The sequence below is a fragment of the Myodes glareolus genome, chromosome 19 (genome assembly GCF_982192425.1).
Source record: "Myodes glareolus chromosome 19, mMyoGla1.1, whole genome shotgun sequence".
NCBI classification, from domain to species: Eukaryota; Metazoa; Chordata; class Mammalia; order Rodentia; family Cricetidae; genus Myodes; species Myodes glareolus.
Window position 1 is genome coordinate 59,861,204 of NC_142044.1, and position 7,582 is coordinate 59,868,785.

Consider the following 7,582-nt stretch of genomic DNA (forward strand, 5'->3'; position numbering starts at 1 on the left):
CCAGTCCAGGGGGGCTGAAGAGACAGACAAAAGTGACCCAGCAACAAAGGGTTTCTTTATATAGCCCTGGCTGTCCTGAAACATTCTCTATAGATTGGGCCTCACAGAGGTCTATTTACTTCTGCTGGGATTTACAAGTGCTGGGATTAAAGACATGTGCCTCCTTACACAGTGGATGGAGCACTTTTATGTGTATGTATGTAAAACCATGCTCTGATGGGCAATCAGGAATCATGCACACACACACACACACACACACACATACACACACACACACACACACAAATACACCTGTGTAACACGAGGGCCTGCTTGTTGGGGGTTTCTGTCCCACCTGGTCCTCCAGCTGTTTAGTCCCCCCAAAAAATCACACAGAGGTCTCCATAAGTTATAAACTGATTGGCCCATTAGCTCAGGCTTCTTATTAGCTCTATAACTTATATTAACCCATTGTTCTAGTATATGTTAGCCACATGGCTCAGTACCTTTTTTGGTAGGGCAGGTTATATCTTGCTATTTCGGTGTCTGAACAGGACTGGGGGAAGAGCTTCCTTCTTCCCAGAATACTCCTGCTCTCATTGCTCTGCCTCTACTTCCTGTCTGATTGTCCAGCCTATACTTCCTGCCTGACTACTGGCCAATCAACGTTTATTTAAAACATAATTGACAGAATACAGAATTGTCTGAGTCACGCACGTGCATGCATGCCCATGTCATTTTCTTCTTTATTGATATTTTTATAGATTATTTTCAAAAATAAAATTTATTCTCTTCAAGGTCTTATTGTGAAAGAATAAACTTAATAGAGAGGGTTAACATTGACAATAGGTTTCAAAACATAAAAGGTTAGAAACTGAATGCTATTTAAAAAAAGGTACACCTATGGACAAAACTAAAGACCCATCTTGTGTATGTTACACATCTAGGCTTGGCGGTAGTCCATCCATATTCCCTGTCCTTGTCTCTGCCTCTGTGGATATTACACAGAAATGCAGCAGTGGTGGTTTGAATGGCCCCAACAACATTACATGTTTGAATGTTTGGCCTATGGGAAATGACACTATTAGGAAGCATGCACTTGTTGGAGTCGATGTTGTCTTGTTGAAGGAAGCATGGTACTGTGGAGGCAGGCTTTAAGGTCTCATATGCTCAAGCTACCCCCAGTGTGTGATATAGCCTACTTCCTGTTGCCTGTGGATCAAGATATAGAATTCTCTAGCACCATGTCTGCTTGCATGCTGCCATGCTTCCTACCATGATGATGATGGATTAAATCTCAGAAACTATAAGCCAGCCCCAATTAAATGTTTTCCTTCATAAGAATTGCTATGGTGTTTCTTCACAGCAATAGAAACCCCAAGCATTTAGTACAAGTTGAACTAAATGCTAAGACTTTACAAAGCTGACTAGGTGTTCCTGAGTAGAAGCATTTCCAAGTGTTCAGCTGTGTAAAGAAGAGACTGTGAGTGAGGGGTTTGTACTGTGTTGCTGGGAAGGGCTCTGAAGACAAGATGGACCAGAAGATCTTTTTTTTATGTCACACGTTTATTTACAATTTTATTTAGTAATAAGAGTTCAAGAGTTTAATCCAATTTTCAGATCACATCTCCTAAACAAATTTCATTCTGTTAAAGGGATGAATTAAATATCCTCATTTTTAAAGAAGCTGGTGCCTTACAATGAAGAAAGAAGCAGCAAATCCAGATCCAAAGTACACACTCATCATCGCCAGTAACCGCCACTTATTTTCCACTGAAAATGGAAAACTCTTCCCTGGGCCCTCCTCGTAATGGCTACAATGAACCACAGAGGTGGTGAACCTCTGGACACTCTGGCCCAACATGGCACTCCTGGAAGCTCAGAGAGGGGCGCAGAGGTGGAAGGTGGAAAAAAACGGACCAGAAGATCTTTAAATAACAAGGAAGCACGCCATGTCAGGAAGTGTCCTCCTCAGGGTTCCTACTTCCAGATTTCCTTCCTTGAGTGCCTTTGCTATCTAATCTTACTAATTTTTATAAATTCAGATCAAAGCACACGGTATCCCAGCTATACCTCTAACTAGGTACTTTCTAGCGTTTTGAAAAAAATCATCCTTGTATTTCTCCCTCTGGAAATCCCAGCGGCCTTCAGTTCCCCTTGCTACCACCTTCTTATGCTCTCGTGAAGCCAAGACTTGACATCTCGCCAGTTTCTCTCTCACTCCTGCGACATAATAGGCATGTGGGAAGCTCACGACTTTCCCTGACACCACGTGTCCTGGCCATCCACTTCCTTACTTCCTGCTCACCACGTTCTGGCTGTGTGAGCATGGCAGTGGGAACCTGGTTTGGAAGTGTGACCTCTTCATTCCTCGTTGCTAATCCAGAAAATGCTTCTCAGGTCTTCCCTACATCAGATCTCAGGACAGACTCTTGAAATCAGGGACTTGCCTTTCAGCCTTCTCTTCTGCTGACCTTAGCAGCATGTCAAGTTCTCAGCTTCCCTCTGATCCCACAGTGCCTTCTCAGGCCACGATTTAGGAATTCCTCCCTTTTCTGACCTGAAATGTGTGATTTCTTCCCTTTGATGCTCAGCTTTTCTTCTCCCCTCACTCTGTCCACCCCATGTGGGTGAGATCATCCACACCCACGTCAGGTCCTTCTCTCTCTGTGGTCCACACCTCTCTCAGGAGTGTCCCAGGCCTCCTCCCAAAGGCATCACAGCCATGATCTAAATTTATCACCACACTGAGTCTCACTGTATTGGAGGATGGCAGACAATCATTCTTATATTCATTTCTATTTGCATGATTCATGTCCATTTTTTCTCCAAGGGGACATACTTCATATTTAAATCAAGAAAAAAAGCATAATAGAAAATATCTCTAAACTAAAATAAGGAATACTTCTACCAAATGTTAATTATATACATGCAGATGATATCATGAATACCATTGCTTTGTTTGATCACTTAAAATCAATGAAAAGTAAGTAAATATAATTTGGAGTCCATCTGAAAGCAGTTTTGTGCAGAATGGCTTCTCTGTAAACTTTATTAAAAACTTTAAAGATGCCTTTATGTGACTTTTTACCTTGTGTGTTTACAATGTGTGTTTGGGACTCCCTTACAGAGAATCCATTAGAATTTGTAGAGAGTAGGCATCTGCTGTTGGCAGTCTGTACTTAGAAAGATTCTCCACATTTTCCATGACTAAAGTCTGTAGACAAATTTGGACAAATTAGATCAGTTGTTACCTGAGATAAGATTGCCTGGTTTCCTTCCCTAAAGTCAACAATAATCTTGGCTGGTTCACATCCAGCTCCAGCTGATGATGGGTGGGGAGGGTACGGGACTATTGTGCCAGAGGAAGATCCACTTGATTTAGCATATATTAACTCCAATGCAAAATCATTACAATTGAGTCTAACAATAATTTCCCTCAGTATAAGAGAAAAACCAGGGCAGATAAGAAAAAATAGAGACATCCCTCTCCATAAGAGTGAAGACAGCCCAGTATAGTAGATATCCTTGTTGAATATCCCAGAAGCCTAAAATTGGGCTTGGCATACAACAGCGGCTCAATTTTTGCTTCCTGTGTTGTTATTTGAGTATCATATAATTTTTAAATGTCACAAAATATTATTATTCTTTTGAAAATTTCAGCCACTTAAAATGTAGACACCATTCTTCCCTCTTAGAAGAGCTTCGTTTGGCCCATAGCCGGCCACCTGCTCAGCTGCGCTCATGTCCATGCACATGATGACAGCCTGAAACCATCCTTGTAAGCAACGCCACCCAAGAGTTTCTCTGGGCACCACGTTGACAATGACATCGCTGTGTAGAAGGTCCCTGTGGCTCCATACAGACCAGAGCATCAAGTTCATGCTGATTGGCATGAACGCAATGTGTGCTCATGACGGAAGCCAAGGGGCAGGCTCAGTCATTCTCCTCCACATGGTCCAATACCTAGCTGAGCCAGGTTCCCCAAGGGGTCTACTCTACCCCACCCCACTCCTTTGCCAGCATTGTTCTGTCTACCTAAACTGCCTTCTCAACCCTCATACTTCTCTCCTCCTGTGAGAAATCTTCCCTTTCTTCTGCCTTCGCTCTCCAGCCAACTGTAACTGTTCCCTTAGCCTTGCATCTCCAGCAGTAGATGCTGCGTTTGAAATGTGTTAATAGATTCTGCTCCCTATAATAATTATGTAGATGATCTCCTGCTTCATGACTTAATCAGCTCAATGTCAGAAACGGCATGCTCTACATTTAGTGAAGTCCCTGCCTAAAAATGGCTCAGAATAGAATCACTTAAAGAATTTGAAAAGCCCTTTGCAATTTCACAAAACAAGAAAATAAGTAGTTTTCATATTTCAGAGTCTCTTCTAAAATGAAGCTGTAGATAATAGGAGAGAAAGAAGACATTGTTTCTTTTATTAAATCGACTTCCTATTCATCTTATAAAAAAGGTTTCGAAAAATCAAGTAATTGAAGCTTAATTAACTGTTATAATTGGCTATAAATGAAAGGCTCCCAATTAGCTGTGAATTGAATGAAGGCACAGGCGTCTTGTCAAGACAGACTCCCCGGACCCTAATAATAGCTAGAGGCAATTAGCCACACGTGTTCACGAAGCACAACAGAGAAAGTGAACTTAAACTTAGCTGAACAGGTCAGGGAGCAAATCCTCTGTGCTGAGAAGTAGAAACCACCAAAGCATAACCACAAGCTACTCAGAGAGAACCTGGCCATGCACAGGAACTGCTAGAATGTTCTGACTTCCTTTGAATTCATCTTATCTTCATTTCCCTACTACAAGGTGGTAATTGTCTCCTTCCTTCTGGGACCATCGAGATATCACCAAATAATAGTAAGAGTAGTTCGTTGTATAAACCCAAACTGGTAGCTAGAAGCCAACTACCTGTAGTAATAGAAAGAAAGAAACTTTTCCTTGTCTCACACAGGCACCTTGCTGCTTAGCACATCCCTTCTGAGGCCATATCGTGCAGGGGTGGTGTCCCGACACATGAGGCAATTCTTTGGCTCACCTCCAGCAGCATGTCATATAATTTAATTAGATTCTGGCACTATCTACCTGGAGTTAGAGTCAGACCCCAGAGTTTAAAGGCTCAAGGCTCCGACATATTTCAAATGCTAATTGCTATTTTGGGATTCGGAACTTCAGAACTTCTATATGTTAGAACTTCTCATGCTCCCTGCTTCAGGTTCAGACAATTTCTAGAATGGCCCTCAGAACTTAACAGTTTACTTACATCTACCCATTTATTACTAAGGGATATAGCATTCAGATAGAGATGCCAGTGGTAAGATATGAGGAAATGGGCCCAAAGTCTCCGTGTCCTCTTGGGGTATTTGCAGAAGCATCAGTGCATAATAAAGTTTAATCAAATCACAGATAATGATCAATAGTTATTCAATCAACTACCAGCTCCTTCAGGTCAGGGAACCTCTAATCAATAGCTGGTTCCCTGGTGCCTTAGTTACTTTTCCATCGCTGTGATAAAACATCACCACCAAGGCAACCTTATAAAAGGAAGGGATAATCTGGACGTCCAGGAGTTCATTGCCATTGTGGCGGGGAAGCCTGGCAGCAGGCAGGCATGGCACCTGGAGCAGAGGCTGAGAGGCCATATCCTGAACAGCAAACATGAAACAAAGAGAGGAAACTCGAAATGGCACACATCTTAAAACTCCCAGAGCCTCTGTCCAGTGACATGTCCGCCAGCAAGGCCACACCTCCTCTGCCTCCCCAAACAGCATCACCAACTGGGATCCAGCAGCCTGTGGCGGATGTTCCCACTTGAACCATCACACCTGTTAACCAGCATCTAAAACCCTTGCTGTCAGTCCCTTCTTTGCTGTACATAAAGATGCTTCTGTTTCCAAACATTCATGTGTGGGGAGCTATGCTCCAGAAAAGCGATATGGATAGTACATGGGGACAAAGACCCAAATCATTTCTTGTTGTGTCACAGTAGCCATGATGTGAAAATTTTACTGGGGTGTGGCGTTTCTGACCCAATTTGCTAGAAGATTTAACAATGAACACTGAATATGTGCTTATGGCTTTTTTTTTTTTTTTTTTTTTTTTTTTTACTTTTGATTTGCTTGACGGGCGTGCTACTATTTCAGTGGGTGGAGTTACAAAACAAGCAATAAAATGACCAAAGACAAACAGAGTGAGATCACTCAAAGACTCTGAAAGTTAGCTGAACAACGTGATTGGGTAGACTGAGGTCAGGTTAGTGAACAGCTACCAGCCGACGTCATCACAGGAAAGCATTTATTGGGGAAGACATTTCAGGTATAACTTCCACCATGTAAGTAATTCTCCTAGTTAGGGCTTCTATTGCTGTGAAGAGACACCATGACCATGGCAACTCTTAAAAAGAAAAACATTTAACTGAGTAGCTTGCAGTGCAGAGGTTTAGCCCATTATCATCATGGCATGACATGGCGCCGTGGAGAAGGAGCTGAGAGTTCTACATCTTGATCCACAGGCAACAGGAAGTTAACTGTGTCACTGGGTATAGCCTGAGTGGAGGAGAGCTCAAATCCCGCCTCCACAGTGACACACTTCCTCCAATAAGGCTACACCTCCTAATAGTGCCACTCCCTTTGGGAGCCATTTTCTTTTAAACCACTACAGTAGTCAAGAATAAGTCGGCCCTTAAAACAACATGCCGTCTACTGTGGTGTGCAGAGGCAGAGATGTGGAGTTCCTTGAAGGGAAAGACTGGTTCCAGAGTCCTGTGTTAGTTAGATGTCTGGACAAAATGGAATGGGAATGAAAGGCTGTGAAGACACTCTGGGGAGAGTTTCATGCAACTGTGGTAAGCCAGCATCACCCTAAAAGTCTGTGAGCAGCAAACTTTGAGTCTTACCTAATAATTATTTTTTGCCTTTTTCCTTTTATTGAATAATTTTTTCTCACATACTGTATTCAGATTATAGTTCCCTTCCCTTTACTCTTCCCAGTTCCTCCCGGCCTCTCTTCCATCCTCATCCATCCCCTTTCTGTCTCTCACTAGAAAACAAACAGGCTTCCATGGAATTATAACAAAACATAATATGATAAAACAAAACCAACACATCAGCGTTAGACAAAATAAACCAATAGAAGGAAAAGAACCGAGAAGGTACAAGAAACACAGGCCCACCTGTTTGCACTTAGGAAACCCCATAGAAACACTAAACTGGGAGCCATAATAAGCAAGGGACCTGTGGGGTAAAAAGAGAGAAGGAAAAATAGGTAAGTAAAACAAAATAAGAATAAAAAATAAAAATGATAATTTTTGTTTTGTTTTGTGTTAAAGAAATAGTCCTGATATGATTTTATGAGATAAGGAACTTCCAAAGATGTTACTGAATTCATTTCCTATTGACCATCTATGCTGGGCATCTAAATTTTCATTTGTAGGTGGTGATCAGCTGAAGATAGCTCAGGACTAGAGATGAGGGCATGTGTCCACTCCTTCCAGCTCTAGGATCCCGTGTGATGCAGACCCATGCAGACCCTGCGCACGCTCCCTCAGTCTCTGTGAGTTCATGTGTGCATCAATCATTATTTAGAGAGCCTTTTTTT

The 7,582-nt window shown here is 42.2% G+C and overlaps 1 pseudogene; it reads right to left on the reverse strand.

Annotated features, from left to right (window-relative positions):
• Positions 1–1,657: 1,657 nt before the first annotated feature.
• On the reverse strand, positions 1,658–1,843 carry LOC125407177 (cytochrome c oxidase subunit 7C, mitochondrial pseudogene; annotated as a pseudogene).
• Between the last annotated feature and the right edge of the window lie 5,739 nt (positions 1,844–7,582).